The sequence below is a fragment of the Stenella coeruleoalba genome (assembly GCF_951394435.1).
Source record: "Stenella coeruleoalba genome assembly, chromosome: 6".
Lineage (NCBI taxonomy): Eukaryota > Metazoa > Chordata > Mammalia > Artiodactyla > Delphinidae > Stenella > Stenella coeruleoalba.
Window position 1 is genome coordinate 22,762,276 of NC_137151.1, and position 17,976 is coordinate 22,780,251.

The 17,976-nt window shown below is 43.9% G+C and overlaps 1 long non-coding RNA gene across 6 annotated transcripts in view; it reads right to left on the bottom strand.

Moving 5' to 3' along the window:
- Positions 1-17,976, bottom strand: part of LOC307187927 — a 3,519,425-nt gene that overhangs the window by 390,185 nt on the left and 3,111,264 nt on the right. The window contains exon 9 of one of the 6 annotated variants that reach the window (XR_013828739.1): positions 5,824-5,883. The exons of 4 other annotated variants lie outside the window; for them this stretch is intronic. This is a non-coding gene — a long non-coding RNA (uncharacterized lncRNA). Of the gene's footprint in view, positions 1-5,823; positions 5,884-15,324; positions 15,350-17,976 lie in introns of those variants that run through there. One more of the 6 variants, XR_013828740.1, reaches the window with a different exon arrangement.

Sequence of the window (17,976 nt, forward strand, 5' to 3'; positions counted from 1 at the left end):
CATTCCACGGGTCTTAACTCTCCAGGTTTAAGGTATTCTTCCTTCAGCTAAAACATGCATGTGGAACCCAAGTATGATCAACCATGTGAACGGGAGACGTGTTCAAATATGTCTCAGTTTTCCTCCCCTGGTACTCGGGTGCAACATTCCAGACGCTTTACTAACACTCTCCCCACTTGGAGAGTCAGCGCCTTTAACCTCCTGTTTGGCCCAGTTTGCAATTTCTGCGGAAGATGAACAGGAATAGCGAGAACCAATGAGAGACTAGCTGGAGGTGTCTGGACGGGCAAATTTAACTCTCATTTCCCACCAGGAAGAGGAAATAACCAAAGGCTCAGCGTGCCGTGCCGGAACCAGATTAGGGCCTGAAGCCATCCTGCGGTGTTGCGGCCAGCTCAAAAGAAAGCAAGTTGAAGAAAGGAGCTCAGGGGCACTGTAATTCACAAACCTGCAGAGTTATAAATGACAGCTATCGTCCAAAAATAGACTGAAGTAAGGCTGCCAAGAGGACTTGAAAGCGGGGCAGAATTGCAGGAAACCGATTTCAGGAGGTAGACTGGAATTGCATTGAAAGTATAGGAAAAGAGGCAGAACGTCCACAATGATGAACTTGGCCAAAAAGGGCGTATGCGTTTTTTCCTGAATATATTCAGGAAAAAACGCATACGCCCTTTTTGGCCAACCAAGCAAGCTTGCAAAGGAAATCTGCACTACAATGAAGTCTCACTTCCCCCCGGTCAAAAGGGCCATCTGAAAAAAGTGTAAAATCCAGAAAGGCAGGACAGGCCATGGAGAACAGGGAGCCTTGTTATGCTGATGGGCGGGATGTAAATTGCCAACAACCACTCGGGAGAAGTGTATGGTGTTTCCTGAAACATCTAAAAAACAAAGCAACAGAACCTAGGGCACTTCCACTTATGGTCCTATAGCTTAGGGAAATTAAAATCAAAAAGACACAGCCACCCCAAAGTTTGGAACGGCTCTGTTTACAAGAACCTCGTTTACAGTACAAGTTCAACATCGCAGAAAGTGAAAAATGGATAAAGAAGTTGTGGTATTTACTTACAAAGCAATATCACTCAGCAATGAAATCTGTGTCATCAGGCCCTTAGCAGCACAATGAGTGGATTCAGGTATGATGATTCTAACTGAAGTAAGTCACACAGAAAAAGAAACATCATAAGATATCAGTAATACACGGAATGTAAACTTGGCTACACAGGAACTGAATTACAGAACAGAACAGGGTCTCAAATTTAGAAAACCAACTTATGCTTGCTTAAGTGTAAAGGTGAGTTGGGGTGCTGCATAAAACCAGAGATTGAAATGAGCACAGATAAAGTTCCTTAAGTCAAATATGGAATAGACAAGAGCTACACCTTGCTCAACGAAATGGACTCAACACCGCATATTAAACGCCTAAGAATGTACCTGACTGGTAAGTATCTTAAAACCTATGGATTGCTATGTCTCCGAAAGAGAATCAAGCATGTGTACAGGGGCATAAACGCAGCAGTGATAGGATTGGAGAGGTTCGGTGAGCAAATGAAGACCCTTTGAAGTCATATTGCATGGTACCCATTCCACGGGTCTTAACTCTCCAGGTTTAAGGTATTCTTCCTTCAGCTAAAACATGCATGTGGAACCCAAGTATGATCAACCATGTGAACGGGAGACGTGTTCAAATATGTTTCAGTTTTCCTCCCCTGGTACTCGGGTGCAACATTCCAGATGCTTTACTAACACTCTCCCCACTTGGAGAGTCAGCGCCTTTAACCTCCTGTTTGGCCCAGTTTGCAATTTCTGCGGAAGATGAACAGGAATAGCGAGAACCAATGAGAGACTAGCTGGAGGTGTCTGGACGGGCAAATTTAACTCTCATTTCCCACCAGGAAGAGGAAATAACCAAAGGCTCAGCGTGCCGTGCCGGAACCAGATTAGGGCCTGAAGCCATCCTGCGGTGTTGCGGCCAGCTCAAAAGAAAGCAAGTTGAAGAAAGGAGCTCAGGGGCACTGTAATTCACAAACCTGCAGAGTTATAAATGACAGCTATCGTCCAAAAATAGACTGAAGTAAGGCTGCCAAGAGGACTTGAAAGTGGGGCAGAATTGCAGGAAACCGATTTCAGGAGGTAGACTGGAATTGCATTGAAAGCATAGGAAAAGAGGCAGAACGTCCACAATGATGCACTTGACCAAAATGTGCGTATGCGTTTTTTCCTGAATATATTCAGGAAAAAACGCATAGGCCCTTTTTGACCAACCAAGCAAGCTTGCAAAGGAAATCTGCACTACAATAAAGTCTCATGTCCCCCCGGCCAAAAGGGCCATCTGAAAAAAGTGTAAAATCCAGAAAGGCAACAGGCCATTGAGAACTGGGAGCCTTGTTATGCTGATGGACGGGATGTAAATTGCCAACAGACACTTGGGAGAAGTGTATGGTGTTTCCTGAAACATCTAAAAAACAAAGCAACAGAGCCTAGGGCACTGCCACTTATGGTCCTATAGCTTAGGGAAATTAAAATCAAAAAGACACAGCCACCCCAAAGTTTGGAACGGCTCTGTTTACAAGAACCTCGTTTACAGTACAAGTTCAACATCACAGAAAGTGAAAAATGGATAAAGAAGTTGTGGTATTCACTTACAAAGCAATATCACTCAGCAATGAAATCTATGTCATCAGGCCCTTAGCAGCACAATGAGTGGATGCAGGTATGATGATTCTAACTGAAATAAGACACATGGAAAAAGAAACATCATAAGATATCAGTAATACACGGAATGGAAACTTGGCTACACAGGAACTGAATTACAGAACAGAACAGGGTCTCAAATTTAGAAAACCAACTTATGCTTGCTTAAGGGTAAAGGTGAGTTGGGGTGCTGCATAAAAATAGAGATTGAAATGAGCACAGATAAAGTTCCTTAAGTCAAATATGGAATAGACAAGAGCTACTCCTTGCTCAACGAAATGGACTCAACACCGCATATTAAACGCCTAAGAATGTACCTGACTAGTAAGTATCGTAAAACCTATGGATTGCTATGTCTCCAAAAGAGAATCAAGCATGTGTACAGGGGCATAAACGCAGCAGTGATAGGATTGGAGAGGTTCGGTGAGCAAATGAAGACCCTTTGAAGTCATATTGCATGGTACCCATTACACGGGTTTCAACTACCCAGGTTTAAGGTATTCTTCCTTCAGCTAAAACATGCATGTGGAACCCAAGTATGATCAACCATGTGAACGGGAGACGTGTTCAAATATGTCTCAGTTTTCCTCCCCTGGTACTCGGGTGCAACATTCCAGACACTTTACTAACAATCTCCCCACTTGGAGAGTCAGCGTCTTTAACCTCCTGTTTGGCCCAGTTTGCAATTTCTGCGGAAGATGAACAGGAATAGCGAGAACCAATGAGAGGCTAGCTGGAGGTGTCTGGACGGGCAAATTTAACTCTCATTTCCCACCAGGAAGAGGAAATAACCAAAGGCTCAGCGTGCCGTACCGGAACCAGATTAGGGCCTGAAGCCATCCTGCGGTGTTGCGGCCAGGTCACAAGAAAGCGAGTTGAATAAAGGAGCTCAGGGGCACTGTAATTCACAAACCTGCAGAGTTATAAATGACAGCTATCGTCCAAAAATAGACTGAAGTAAGGCTGCCAAGAGGACTTGAAAGCGGGGCAGAATTGCAGGAAACCGATTTCAGGAGGTAGACTGGAATTGCATTGAAAGCATAGGAAAAGAGGCAGAACGTCCACAATGATGCACTTGGCCAAAAAGGGCGTATGCGTTTTTTCCTGAATATATTCAGGAAAAAACGCATACGCCCTTTTTGGCCAACCAAGCAAGCTTGCAAAGGAAATCTGCACTACAATGAAGTCTCACTTCCCCCCGGTCAAAAGGGCCATCTGAAAAAAGTGTAAAATCCAGAAAGGCAGGACAGGCCATGGAGAACTGGGAGCCTTGTTATGCTGATGGGCGGGATGTAAATTGCCAACAACCACTCGGGAGAAGTGTATGGTGTTTCCTGAAACATCTAAAAAACAAAGCAACAGAGCCTAGGGCACTTCCACTTATGGTCCTATAGCTTAGGGAAATTAAAATCAAAAAGACACAGCCACCCCAAAGTTTGGAACGGCTCTGTTTACAAGAACCTCGTTTACAGTACAAGTTCAACATCGCAGAAAGTGAAAAATGGATAAAGAAGTTGTGGTATTTACTTACAAAGCAATATCACTCAGCAATGAAATCTGTGTCATCAGGCCCTTAGCAGCACAATGAGTGGATTCAGGTATGATGATTCTAACTGAAATAAGTCACACAGAAAAAGAAACATCATAAGATATCAGTAATACACGGAATGGAAACTTGGCTACACAGGAACTGAATTACAGAACAGAACAGGGTCTCAAATTTAGAAAAACAACTTATGCTTGCTTAAGGGTAAAGGTGAGTTGGGGTGCTGCATAAAACCAGAGATTGAAATGAGCACAGATAAAGTTCCTTAAGCCAAATATGGAATAGACAAGAGCTACTCCTTGCTCAACGAAATGGACTCAACACCCCATATTACACGCATAAGAATGTACCTGACTAGTAAGTATCTTAAAACCTATGGATTGCTATGTCTCCGAAAGAGACTCAAGCATGTGTACAGGGGCATAAATGCAGCAGTGATAGGATTGGAGAGGTTCGGTGAGCAAATGAAGACCCTTTGAAGTCATATTGCATGGTACCCATTACACGGGTCTCAACTCTCCAGGTTTAAGGTATTCTTCCTTCAGCTAAAACATGCATGTGGAACCCAAGTATGATCAACCATGTGAACGGGAGACGTGTTCAAATATGTCTCAGTTTTCCTCCCCTGGTACTCGGGTGCAACATTCCAGACGCTTTACTAACACTCTCCCCACTTGGAGAGTCAGCGCCTTTAACCTCCTGTTTGGCCCACTTTGCAATTTCTGCGGAAGATGAACAGGAATAGCGAGAACCAATGAGAGACTAGCTGGAGGTGTCTGGACGGGCAAATTTAACTCTCATTTCCCACCAGGAAGAGGAAATAACCGAAGGCTCAGCGTGCCGTGCCGGAACCAGATTAGGGCCTGAAGCCATCCTGCGGTGTTGCGGCCAGGTCACAAGAAAGCGAGTTGAAGAAAGGAGCTCAGGAGCACTGTAATTCTCAAACCTGCAGAGTTATAAATGACAGCTATCGTCCAAAAATAGACTGAAGTAAGGCTGCCAAGAGGACTTGAAAGCGGGGCAGAATTGCAGGAAACCGATTTCAGGAGGTAGACTGGAATTGCATTGAAAGCATAGGAAAAGAGGCAGAACGTCCACAATGATGCACTTGGCCAAAAAGGGCGTATGCGTTTTTTCCTGAATATATTCAGGAAAAAACGCATACGCCCTTTTTGGCCAACCAAGCAAGCTTGCAAAGGAAATCTGCACTACAATGAAGTCTTACTTCCCCCCGGTCAAAAGGGCCATCTGAAAAAAGTGTAAAATCCAGAAAGGCAGGACAGGCCATGGAGAACTGGGAGCCTTCTTATGCTGATGGGCGGGATGTAAATTGCCAACAGACACTCGGGAGAAGTGTATGGTGTTTCCTGAAACATCTAAAAAACAAAGCAACAGAGCCTAGGGCACTGCCACTTATGGTCTTATAGCTTAGGGAAATTAAAATCAAAAAGACACAGCCACCCCAAAGTTTGGGACGCCTCTGTTTACAAGAACCTCGTTTACAGTACAAGTTCAACATCGCAGAAAGTGAAAAATGGATAAAGAAGTTGTGGTATTTACTTACAAAGCAATATCACTCAGCAATGAAATCTATGTCATCAGGCCCTTAGCATCACAATGAGTTGATTCAGGTATGATGATTCTAACTGAAATAAGTCACACAGAAAAAGAAACATCATAAGATATCAGTAATACACGGAATGTAAACTTGGCTACACAGGAACTGAATTACAGAACAGAACAGGGTCTCAAATTTAGAATACCAACTTATGCTTGCTTAAGGGTAAAGGTGAGTTGGGGTGCTGCATAAAACCAGAGATTGAAATGAGCACAGATAAAGTTCCTTAAGTCAAATATGGAATAGACAAGAGCTACTCCTTGCTCAACGAAATGGACTCAACACCGCATATTAAACGCCTAAGAATGTACCTGACTAGTAAGTATCGTAAAACCTATGGATTGCTATGTCTCCAAAAGAGAATCAAGCATGTGTACAGGGGCATAAACGCAGCAGTGATAGGATTGGAGAGGTTCGGTGAGCAAATGAAGACCCTTTGAAGTCATATTGCATGGTACCCATTACACGGGTTTCAACTCTCCAGGTTTAAGGTATTCTTCCTTCAGCTAAAACATGCATGTGGAACCCAAGTACGATCAACCATGTGAACGGGAGACGTGTTCAAATATGTCTCAGTTTTCCTCCCCTGGTACTCGGGTGCAACATTCCAGACGCTTTACTAACACTCTCCCCACTTGGAGAGTCAGCGCCTTTAACCTCCTGTTTGGCCCACTTTGCAATTTCTGTGGAAGATGAACAGGAATAGCGAGAACCAATGAGAGGCTAGCTGGAGGTGTCTGGATGGGCAAATTTAACTCTCATTTCCCACCAGGAAGAGGAAATAACCAAAGGCTCAGCATGCCGTACCGGAACCAGATTAGGGCCTGAAGCCATCCTGCGGTGTTGCGGCCAGCTCAAAAGAAAGCAAGTTGAAGAAAGGAGCTCAGGGGCACTGTAATTCACAAACCTGCAGAGTTATAAATGACAGCTATCGTCCAAAAATAGACTGAAGTAAGGCTGCCAAGAGGACTTGAAAGCGGGGCAGAATTGCAGGAAACCGATTTCAGGAGGTAGACTGGAATTGCATTGAAAGTATAGGAAAAGAGGCAGAACGTCCACAATGATGCACTTGGCCAAAAAGGGCGTATGCGTTTTTTCCTGAATATATTCAGGAAAAAACGCATACGCCCTTTTTGGCCAACCAAGCAAGCTTGCAAAGGAAATCTGCACTACAATGAAGTCTCACTTCCCCCCGGTCAAAAGGGCCATCTGAAAAAAGTGTAAAATCCAGAAAGGCAAGACAGGCCATGGAGAACAGGGAGCCTTGTTATGCTGATGGGCGGGATGTAAATTGCCAACAACCACTCGGGAGAAGTGTATGGTGTTTCCTGAAACATCTAAAAAACAAAGCAACAGAACCTAGGGCACTTCCACTTATGGTCCTATAGCTTAGGGAAATTAAAATCAAAAAGACACAGCCACCCCAAAGTTTGGAACGGCTCTCTTTACAAGAACCTCGTTTACAGTACAAGTTCAACATCGCAGAAAGTGAAAAATGGATAAAGAAGTTGTGGTATTTACTTACAAAGCAATATCACTCAGCAATGAAATCTGTGTCATCAGGCCCTTAGCAGCACAATGAGTGGATTCAGGTATGATGATTCTAACTGAAGTAAGTCACACAGAAAAAGAAACATCATAAGATATCAGTAATACACGGAATGTAAACTTGGCTACACAGGAACTGAATTACAGAACAGAACAGGGTCTCAAATTTAGAAAACCAACTTATGCTTGCTTAAGGGTAAAGGTGAGTTGGGGTGCTGCATAAAACCAGAGATTGAAATGAGCACAGATAAAGTTCCTTAAGTCAAATATGGAATAGACAAGAGCTACACCTTGCTCAACGAAATGGACTCAACACTGCATATTAAACGCCTAAGAATGTACCTGACTGGTAAGTATCTTAAAACCTATGGATTGCTATGTCTCCGAAAGAGAATCAAGCATGTGTACAGGGGCATAAACGCAGCAGTGATAGGATTGGAGAGGTTCGGTGAGCAAATGAAGACCCTTTGAAGTCATATTGCATGGTACCCATTCCACGGGTCTTAACTCTCCAGGTTTAAGGTATTCTTCCTTCAGCTAAAACATGCATGTGGAACCCAAGTATGATCAACCATGTGAATGGGAGACGTGTTCAAATATGTCTCAGTTTTCCTCCCCTGGTACTCGGGTGGAACATTCCAGATGCTTTACTAACACTCTCCCCACTTGGAGAGTCAGCGCCTTTAACCTCCTGTTTGGCCCAGTTTGCAATTTCTGCGGAAGATGAACAGGAATAGCGAGAACCAATGAGAGACTAGCTGGAGGTGTCCTGACGGGCAAATTTAACTCTCATTTCCCACCAGGAAGAGGAAATAACCAAAGGCTCAGCGTGCCGTGCCGGAACCAGATTAGGGCCTGAAGCCATCCTGCGGTGTTGCGGCCAGGTCACAAGAAAGCAAGTTGAAGAAAGGAGCTCAGGGGCACTGTAATTCACAAACCTGCAGAGTTATAAATGACAGCTATCGTCCAAAAATAGACTGAAGTAAGGCTGCCAAGAGGACTTGAAAGCGGGGCAGAATTGCAGGAAACCGATTTCAGGAGGTAGACTGGAATTGCATTGAAAGTATAGGAAAAGAGGCAGAACGTCCACAATGATGCACTTGGCCAAAAAGGGCGTATGCGTTTTTTCCTGAATATATTCAGGAAAAAACGCATACGCCCTTTTTGGCCAACCAAGCAAGCTTGCAAAGGAAATCTGCACTACAATGAAGTCTCACTTCCCCCCGGTCAAAAGGGCCATCTGAAAAAAGTGTAAAATCCAGAAAGGCAGGATAGGCCATGGAGAACAGGGAGCCTTGTTATGCTGATGGGCGGGATGTAAATTGCCAACAACCACTCGGGAGAAGTGTATGGTGTTTCCTGAAACATCTAAAAAACAAAGCAACAGAACCTAGGGCACTTCCACTTATGGTCCTATAGCTTAGGGAAATTAAAATCAAAAAGACACAGCCACCCCAAAGTTTGGAACGGCTCTGTTTACAAGAACCTCGTTTACAGTACAAGTTCAACATCGCAGAAAGTGAAAAATGGATAAAGAAGTTGTGGTATTTACTTACAAAGCAATATCACTCAGCAATGAAATCTGTGTCATCAGGCCCTTAGCAGCACAATGAGTGGATTCAGGTATGATGATTCTAACTGAAGTAAGTCACACAGAAAAAGAAACATCATAAGATATCAGTAATACACGGAATGTAAACTTGGCTACACAGGAACTGAATTACAGAACAGAACAGGGTCTCAAATTTAGAAAACCAACTTATGCTTGCTTAAGGGTAAAGGTGAGTTGGGGTGCTGCATAAAACCAGAGATTGAAATGAGCACAGATAAAGTTCCTTAAGTCAAATATGGAATAGACAAGAGCTACTCCTTTCTCAACGAAATGGACTCAACACCGCATATTAAACGCCTAAGAATGTACCTGACTAGTAAGTATCTTAAAACCTATGGATTGCTATGTCTCCGAAAGAGAATCAAGCATGTGTACAGGGGCATAAACGCAGCAGTGATAGGATTGGAGAGGTTCGGTGAGCAAATGAAGACCCTTTGAAGTCATATTGCATGGTACCCATTCCACGGGTCTTAACTCTCCAGGTTTAAGGTATTCTTCCTTCAGCTAAAACATGCATGTGGAACCCAAGTATGATCAACCATGTGAACGGGAGACGTGTTCAAATATGTCTCAGTTTTCCTCCCCTGGTACTCGGGTGCAACATTCCAGACGCTTTACTAACACTCTCCCCACTTGGAGAGTCAGTCCCTTTAACATCCTGTTTGGCCCAGTTTGCAATTTCTGCGGAAAATGAACAGGAATAGCGAGAACCAATGAGAGGCTAGCTGGAGGTGTCTGGACGGGCAAATTTAACTCTCATTTCCCACCAGGAAGAGGAATTAACCAAAGGCTCAGCATGCCGGGCCGGAACCAGATTAGGGCCTGAAGCCATCCTGCGGTGTTGCGGCCAGGTCACAAGAAAACGAGTTGAAGAAAGGAGCTCAGGGGCACTGTAATTCACAAACCTGCAGAGTTATAAATGACAGCTATCGTCCAAAAATAGACTGAAGTAAGGCTGCCAAGAGGACTTGAAAGCGGGGCAGAATTGCAGGAAACCGATTTCAGGAGGTAGACTGGAATTGCATTGAAAGCATAGGAAAAGAGGCAGAACGTCCACAATGATGCACTTGGCCAAAAAGGGCGTATGCGTTTTTTCCTGAATATATTCAGGAAAAAACGCATAGGCCCTTTTTGGCCAACCAAGCAAGCTTGCAAAGGAAATCTGCACTACAATAAAGTCTCACGTCCCCCCGACCAAAAGGGCCATCTGAAAAAAGTGTAAAATCCAGAAAGGCAACAGGCCATTGAGAACTGGGAGCCTTGTTATGCTGATGGGCGGGATGTAAATTGCCAACAGACACTTGGGAGAAGTGTATGGTGTTTCCTGAAACATCTAAAAAACAAAGCAACAGAGCCTAGGGCACTGCCACTTATGGTCCTATAGCTTAGGGAAATTAAAATCAAAAAGACACAGCCACCCCAAAGTTTGGAACGGCTCTGTTTACAAGAACCTCGTTTACAGTACAAGTTCAACATCGCAGAAAGTGAAAAATGGATAAAGAAGTTGTGGTATTCACTTACAAAGCAATATCACTCAGCAATGAAATCTGTGTCATCAGGCCCTTAGCAGCACAATGAGTGGATTCAGGTATGATGATTCTAACTGAAGTAAGTCACACAGAAAAAGAAACATCATAAGATATCAGTAATACACGGAATGTAAACTTGGCTACACAGGAACTGAATTACAGAACAGAACAGGGTCTCAAATTTAGAAAACCAACTTATGCTTGCTTAAGGGTAAAGGTGAGTTGGGGTGCTGCATAAAACCAGAGATTGAAATGAGCACAGATAAAGTTCCTTAAGTCAAATATGGAATAGACAAGAGCTACTCCTTGCTCAACGAAATGGACTCAACACCGCATATTAAACGCCTAAGAATGTACCTGACTAGTAAGTATCTTAAAACCTATGGATTGCTATGTCTCCGAAAGAGAATCAAGCATGTGTACAGGGGCATAAACGCAGCAGTGATAGGATTGGAGAGGTTCGGTGAGCAAATGAAGACCCTTTGAAGTCATATTGCATGGTACCCATTACACGGGTCTTAACTCTCCAGGTTTAAGGTATTCTTCCTTCAGCTAAAACATGCATGTGGAACCCAAGTATGATCAACCATGTGAACGGGAGACGTGTTCAAATATGTCTCAGTTTTCCTCCCCTGGTACTCGGGTGCAACATTCCAGACGCTTTACTAACACTCTCCCCACTTGGAGAGTCAGTCCCTTTAACCTCCTGTTTGGCCCAGTTTGCAATTTCTGCGGAAAATGAACAGGAATAGCGAGAACCAATGAGAGGCTAGCTGGAGGTGTCTGGACGGGCAAATTTAACTCTCATTTCCCACCAGGAAGAGGAATTAACCAAAGGCTCAGCATGCCGGGCCGGAACCAGATTAGGGCCTGAAGCCATCCTGCGGTGTTGCGGCCAGGTCACAAGAAAGCGAGTTGAAGAAAGGAGCTCAGGGGCACTGTAATTCACAAACCTGCAGAGTTATAAATGACAGCTATCGTCCAAAAATAGACTGAAGTAAGGCTGCCAAGAGGACTTGAAATCGGGGCAGAATTGCAGGAAACCGATTTCAGGAGGTAGACTGGAATTGCATTGAAAGCATAGGAAAAGAGGCAGAACGTCCACAATGATGCACTTGGCCAAAAAGGGCGTATGCGTTTTTTCCTGAATATATTCAGGAAAAAACGCATAGGCCCTTTTTGGCCAACCAAGCAAGCTTGCAAAGGAAATCTGCACTACAATAAAGACTCACGTCCCCCCGGCCAAAAGGGCCATCTGAAAAAAGTGTAAAATCCAGAAAGGCAACAGGCCATTGAGAACTGGGAGCCTTGTTATGCTGATGGGCGGGATGTAAATTGCCAACAGACACTTGGGAGAAGTGTATGGTGTTTCCTGAAACATCTAAAAAACAAAGCAACAGAGCCTAGGGCACTGCCACTTATGGTCCTATAGTTAGGGAAATTAAAATCAAAAAGACACAGCCACCCCAAATTTTGGAACGGCTCTGTTTACAAGAACCTCGTTTACAGTACAAGTTCAACATCACAGAAAGTGAAAAATGGATAAAGAAGTTGTGGTATTCACTTTCAAAGCAATATCACTCAGCAATGAAATCTATGTCATCAGGCCCTTAGCAGCACAATGAGTGGATGCAGGTATGATGATTCTAACTGAAATAAGTCACATGGAAAAAGAAACATCATAAGATATCAGTAATACACGGAATGGAAACTTGGCTACACAGGAACTGAATTACAGAACAGAACAGGGTCTCAAATTTAGAAAACCAACTTATGCTTGCTTAAGGGTAAAGGTGAGTTGGGGTGCTGCATAAAACCAGAGATTGAAATGAGCACAGATAAAGTTCCTTAAGTCAAATATGGAATAGACAAGAGCTACTCCTTGCTCAACGAAATGGACTCAACACCGCATATTAAACGCCTAAGAATGTACCTGACTAGTAAGTATCGTAAAACCTATGGATTGCTATGTCTCCAAAAGAGAATCAAGCATGTGTACAGGGGCATAAACGCAGCAGTGATAGGATTGGAGAGGTTCGGTGAGCAAATGAAGACCCTTTGAAGTCATATTGCATGGTACCCATTACACGGGTTTCAACTACCCAGGTTTAAGGTATTCTTCCTTCAGCTAAAACATGCATGTGGAACCCAAGTATGATCAACCATGTGAACGGGAGACGTGTTCAAATATGTCTCAGTTTTCCTCCCCTGGTACTCGGGTGCAACATTCCAGACGCTTTACTAACACTCTCCCCACTTGGAGAGTCAGCGTCTTTAACCTCCTGTTTGGCCCAGTTTGCAATTTCTGCGGAAGATGAACAGGAATAGCGAGAACCTATGAGAGGCTAGCTGGAGGTGTCTGGACGGGCAAATTTAACTCTCATTTCCCACCAGGAAGAGGAAATAACCAAAGGCTCAGCGTGCCGTACCGGAACCAGATTAGGGCCTGAAGCCATCCTGCGGTGTTGCGGCCAGGTCACAAGAAAGCGAGTTGAAGAAAGGAGCTCAGGGGCACTGTAATTCACAAACCTGCAGAGTTATAAATGACAGCTATCGTCCAAAAATAGACTGAAGTAAGGCTGCCAAGAGGACTTGAAAGCGGGGCAGAATTGCAGGAAACCGATTTCAGGAGGTAGACTGGAATTGCATTGAAAGCATAGGAAAAGAGGCAGAACTTCCACAATGATGCACTTGGCCAAAAAGGGCGTATGCGTTTTTTCCTGAATATATTCAGGAAAAAACGCATACGCCCTTTTTGGCCAACCAAGCAAGCTTGCAAAGGAAATCTGCACTACAATGAAGTCTCACTTCCCCCCGGTCAAAAGGGCCATCTGAAAAAAGTGTAAAATCCAGAAAGGCAGGACAGGCCATGGAGAACTGGGAGCCTTGTTATGCTGATGGGCGGGATGTAAATTGCCAACAGACACTTGGGAGAAGTGTATGGTGTTTCCTGAAACATCTAAAAAACAAAGCAACAGAGCCTAGGGCACTTCCACTTATGGTCCTATAGCTTAGGGAAATTAAAATCAAAAAGACACAGCCACCCCAAAGTTTGGAACGGCTCTGTTTACAAGAACCTCGTTTACAGTACAAGTTCAACATCGCAGAAAGTGAAAAATGGATAAAGAAGTTGTGGTATTTACTTACAAAGCAATATCACTCAGCAATGAAATCTGTGTCATCAGGCCCTTAGCAGCAGAATGAGTGGATTCAGGTATGATGATTCTAACTGAAGTAAGTCACACAGAAAAAGAAACATCATAAGGTATCAGTAATACACGGAATGTAAACTTGGCTACACAGGAACGGAATTACAGAACAGAACAGGGTCTCAAGTTTAGAAAACCAACTTATGCTTGCTTAAGGGTAAAGGTGAGTTGGGGTGCTGCATAAAACCAGAGATTGAAATGAGCACAGATAAAGTTCCTTAAGTCAAATATGGAATAGACAAGAGCTACTCCTTGCTCAACGAAATGGACTCAACACCGCATATTAAACGCCTAAGAATGTACCTGACTAGTAAGTATCTTAAAACCTATGGATTGCTATGTCTCCGAAAGAGAATCAAGCATGTGTACAGGGGCATAAACGCAGCAGTGATAGGATTGGAGAGGTTCGGTGAGCAAATGAAGACCCTTTGAAGTCATATTGCATGGTACCCATTACACGGGTCTCAACTCTCCAGGTTTAAGGTATTCTTCCTTCAGCTAAAACATGCATGTGGAACCCAAGTATGATCAACCATGTGAACGGGAGACGTGTTCAAATATGTCTCAGTTTTCCTCCCCTGGTACTCGGGTGCAACATTCCAGACGCTTTACTAACACTCTCCCCACTTGGAGAGTCAGCGCCTTTAACCTCCTGTTTGGCCAAGTTTGCAATTTCTGCGGAAGATGAACAGGAATAGCGAGAACCAATGAGAGGCTAGCTGGAGGTGTCTGGACGGGCAAATTTAACTCTCATTTCCCACCAGGAAGAGGAAATAACCAAAGGCTCAGCGTGCCGTGCCGGAACCAGATTAGGGCCTGAAGCCATCCTGCGGTGTTGCGGCCAGGTCACAAGAAAGCGAGTTGAAGAAAGGAGCTCAGGGGCACTGTAATTCACAAACTTGCAGAGTTATAAATGACAGCTATCGTCCAAAAATAGACTGAAGTAAGGCTGCCAAGAGGACTTGAAAGCGGGGCAGAATTGCAGGAAACCGATTTCAGGAGGTAGACTGGAATTGCATTGAAAGCATAGGAAAAGAGGCAGAACGTCCACAATGATGCACTTGGCCAAAATGTGCGTATGCGTTTTTTCCTGAATATATTCAGGAAAAAACGCATAGGCCCTTTTTGACCAACCAAGCAAGCTTGCAAAGGAAATCTGCACTACAATAAAGTCTCATGCCCCCCGGCCAAAAGGGCCATCTGAAAAAAGTGTAAAATCCAGAAAGGCAACAGGCCATTGAGAACTGGGAGCCTTGTTATGCTGATAGGCGGGATGTAAATTGCCAACAGACACTTGGGAGAAGTGTATGGTGTTTCCTGAAACATCTAAAAAACAAAGCAACAGAGCCTAGGGCACTGCCACTTATGGTCCTATAGCTTAGGGAAATTAAAATCAAAAAGACACAGCCACCCCAAAGTTTGGAACGGCTCTGTTTACAAGAACCTCGTTTACAGTACAAGTTCAACATCACAGAAAGTGAAAAATGGATAAAGAAGTTGTGGTATTCACTTACAAAGCAATATCACTCAGCAATGAAATCTATGTCATCAGGCCCTTAGCAGCACAATGAGTGGATGCAGGTATGATGATTCTAACTGAAATAAGACACATGGAAAAAGAAACATCATAAGATATCAGTAATACACGGAATGGAAACTTGGCTACACAGGAACTGAATTACAGAACAGAACAGGGTCTCAAATTTAGAAAACCAACTTATGCTTGCTTAAGGGTAAAGGTGAGTTGGGGTGCTGCATAAAAATAGAGATTGAAATGAGCACAGATAAAGTTCCTTAAGTCAAATATGGAATAGACAAGAGCTACTCCTTGCTCAACGAAATGGACTCAACACCGCATATTAAACGCCTAAGTATGTACCTGACTAGTAAGTATCGTAAAACCTATGGATTGCTATGTCTCCAAAAGAGAATCAAGCATGTGTACAGGGGCATAAACGCAGCAGTGATAGGATTGGAGAGGTTCGGTGAGCAAATGAAGACCCTTTGAAGTCATATTGCATGGTACCCATTACACGGGTTTCAACTACCCAGGTTTAAGGTATTCTTCCTTCAGCTAAAACATGCATGTGGAACCCAAGTATGATCAACCATGTGAACGGGAGACGTGTTCAAATATGTCTCAGTTTTCCTCCCCTGGTACTCGGGTGCAACATTCCAGACACTTTACTAACAATCTCCCCACTTGGAGAGTCAGCGTCTTTAACCTCCTGTTTGGCCCAGTTTGCAATTTCTGCGGAAGATGAACAGGAATAGCGAGAACCAATGAGAGGCTAGCTGGAGGTGTCTGGACGGGCAAATTTAACTCTCATTTCCCACCAGGAAGAGGAAATAACCAAAGGCTCAGCGTGCCGTACCGGAACCAGATTAGGGCCTGAAGCCATCCTGCGGTGTTGCGGCCAGGTCACAAGAAAGCGAGTTGAATAAAGGAGCTCAGGGGCACTGTAATTCACAAACCTGCAGAGTTATAAATGACAGCTATCGTCCAAAAATAGACTGAAGTAAGGCTGCCAAGAGGACTTGAAAGCGGGGCAGAATTGCAGGAAACCGATTTCAGGAGGTAGACTGGAATTGCATTGAAAGCATAGGAAAAGAGGCAGAACGTCCACAATGATGCACTTGGCCAAAAAGGGCGTATGCGTTTTTTCCTGAATATATTCAGGAAAAAACGCATACGCCCTTTTTGGCCAACCAAGCAAGCTTGCAAAGGAAATCTGCACTACAATGAAGTCTCACTTCCCCCCGGTCAAAAGGGCCATCTGAAAAAAGTGTAAAATCCAGAAAGGCAGGACAGGCCATGGAGAACTGGGAGCCTTGTTATGCTGATGGGCGGGATGTAAATTGCCAACAACCACTCGGGAGAAGTGTATGGTGTTTCCTGAAACATCTAAAAAACAAAGCAACAGAACCTAGGGCACTTCCACTTATGGTCCTATAGCTTTGGGAAATTAAAATCAAAAAGACACAGCCACCCCAAAGTTTGGAACGGCTTTGTTTACAAGAACCTCGTTTACAGTACAAGTTCAACATCGCAGAAAGTGAAAAATGGATAAAGAAGTTGTGGTATTTACTTACAAAGCAATATCACTCAGCAATGAAATCTGTGTCATCAGGCCCTTAGCAGCACAATGAGTGGATTCAGGTATGATGATTCTAACTGAAATAAGTCACACAGAAAAAGAAACATCATAAGATATCAGTAATACACGGAATGGAAACTTGGCTACACAGGAACTGAATTACAGAACAGAACAGGGTCTCAAATTTAGAAAAACAACTTATGCTTGCTTAAGGGTAAAGGTGAGTTGGGGTGCTGCATAAAACCAGAGATTGAAATGAGCACAGATAAAGTTCCTTAAGCCAAATATGGAATAGACAAGAGCTACTCCTTGCTCAACGAAATGGACTCAACACCCCATATTACACGCATAAGAATGTACCTGACTAGTAAGTATCTTAAAACCTATGGATTGCTATGTCTCCGAAAGAGACTCAAGCATGTGTACAGGGGCATAAATGCAGCAGTGATAGGATTGGAGAGGTTCGGTGAGCAAATGAAGACCCTTTGAAGTCATATTGCATGGTACCCATTCCACGGGTTTCAACTACCCAGGTTTAAGGTATTCTTCCTTCAGCTAAAACATGCATGTGGGACCTAGAGTATGATCAACCATGTGATCGGGAGACGTGTACAAATATGTCTCAGTTTTCCTCCCCTGGTACTCGGGTGCAACATTCCAGACGCTTTACTAACACTCTCCCCACTTGGAGAGTCAGCGCCTTTAACCTCCTGTTTGGCCCAGTTTGCAATTTCTGCGGAAGATGAACAGGAATAGCGAGAACCAATGAGAGACTAGCTGGAGGTGTCTGGACGGGCAAATTTAACTCTCATTTCCCACCAGGAAGAGGAAATAACCAAAGGCTTAGCGTGCCGTGCCGGACCCAGATTAGGGCCTGAAGCCATCCTGTGGTGTTGCGGCCAGGTCACAAGAAAGCGAGTTGAAGAAAGGAGCTCAGGGGCACTGTAATTCACAAACCTGCAGAGTTATAAATGACAGCTATCGTCAAAAATAGACTGAAGTAAGGCTGCCAAGAGGACTTGAAAGCGGGGCAGAATTGCAGGAAACCGATTTCAGGAGGTAGACTGGAATTGCATTGAAAGCATAGGAAAAGAGGCAGAACGTCCACAATGATGCACTTGGCCA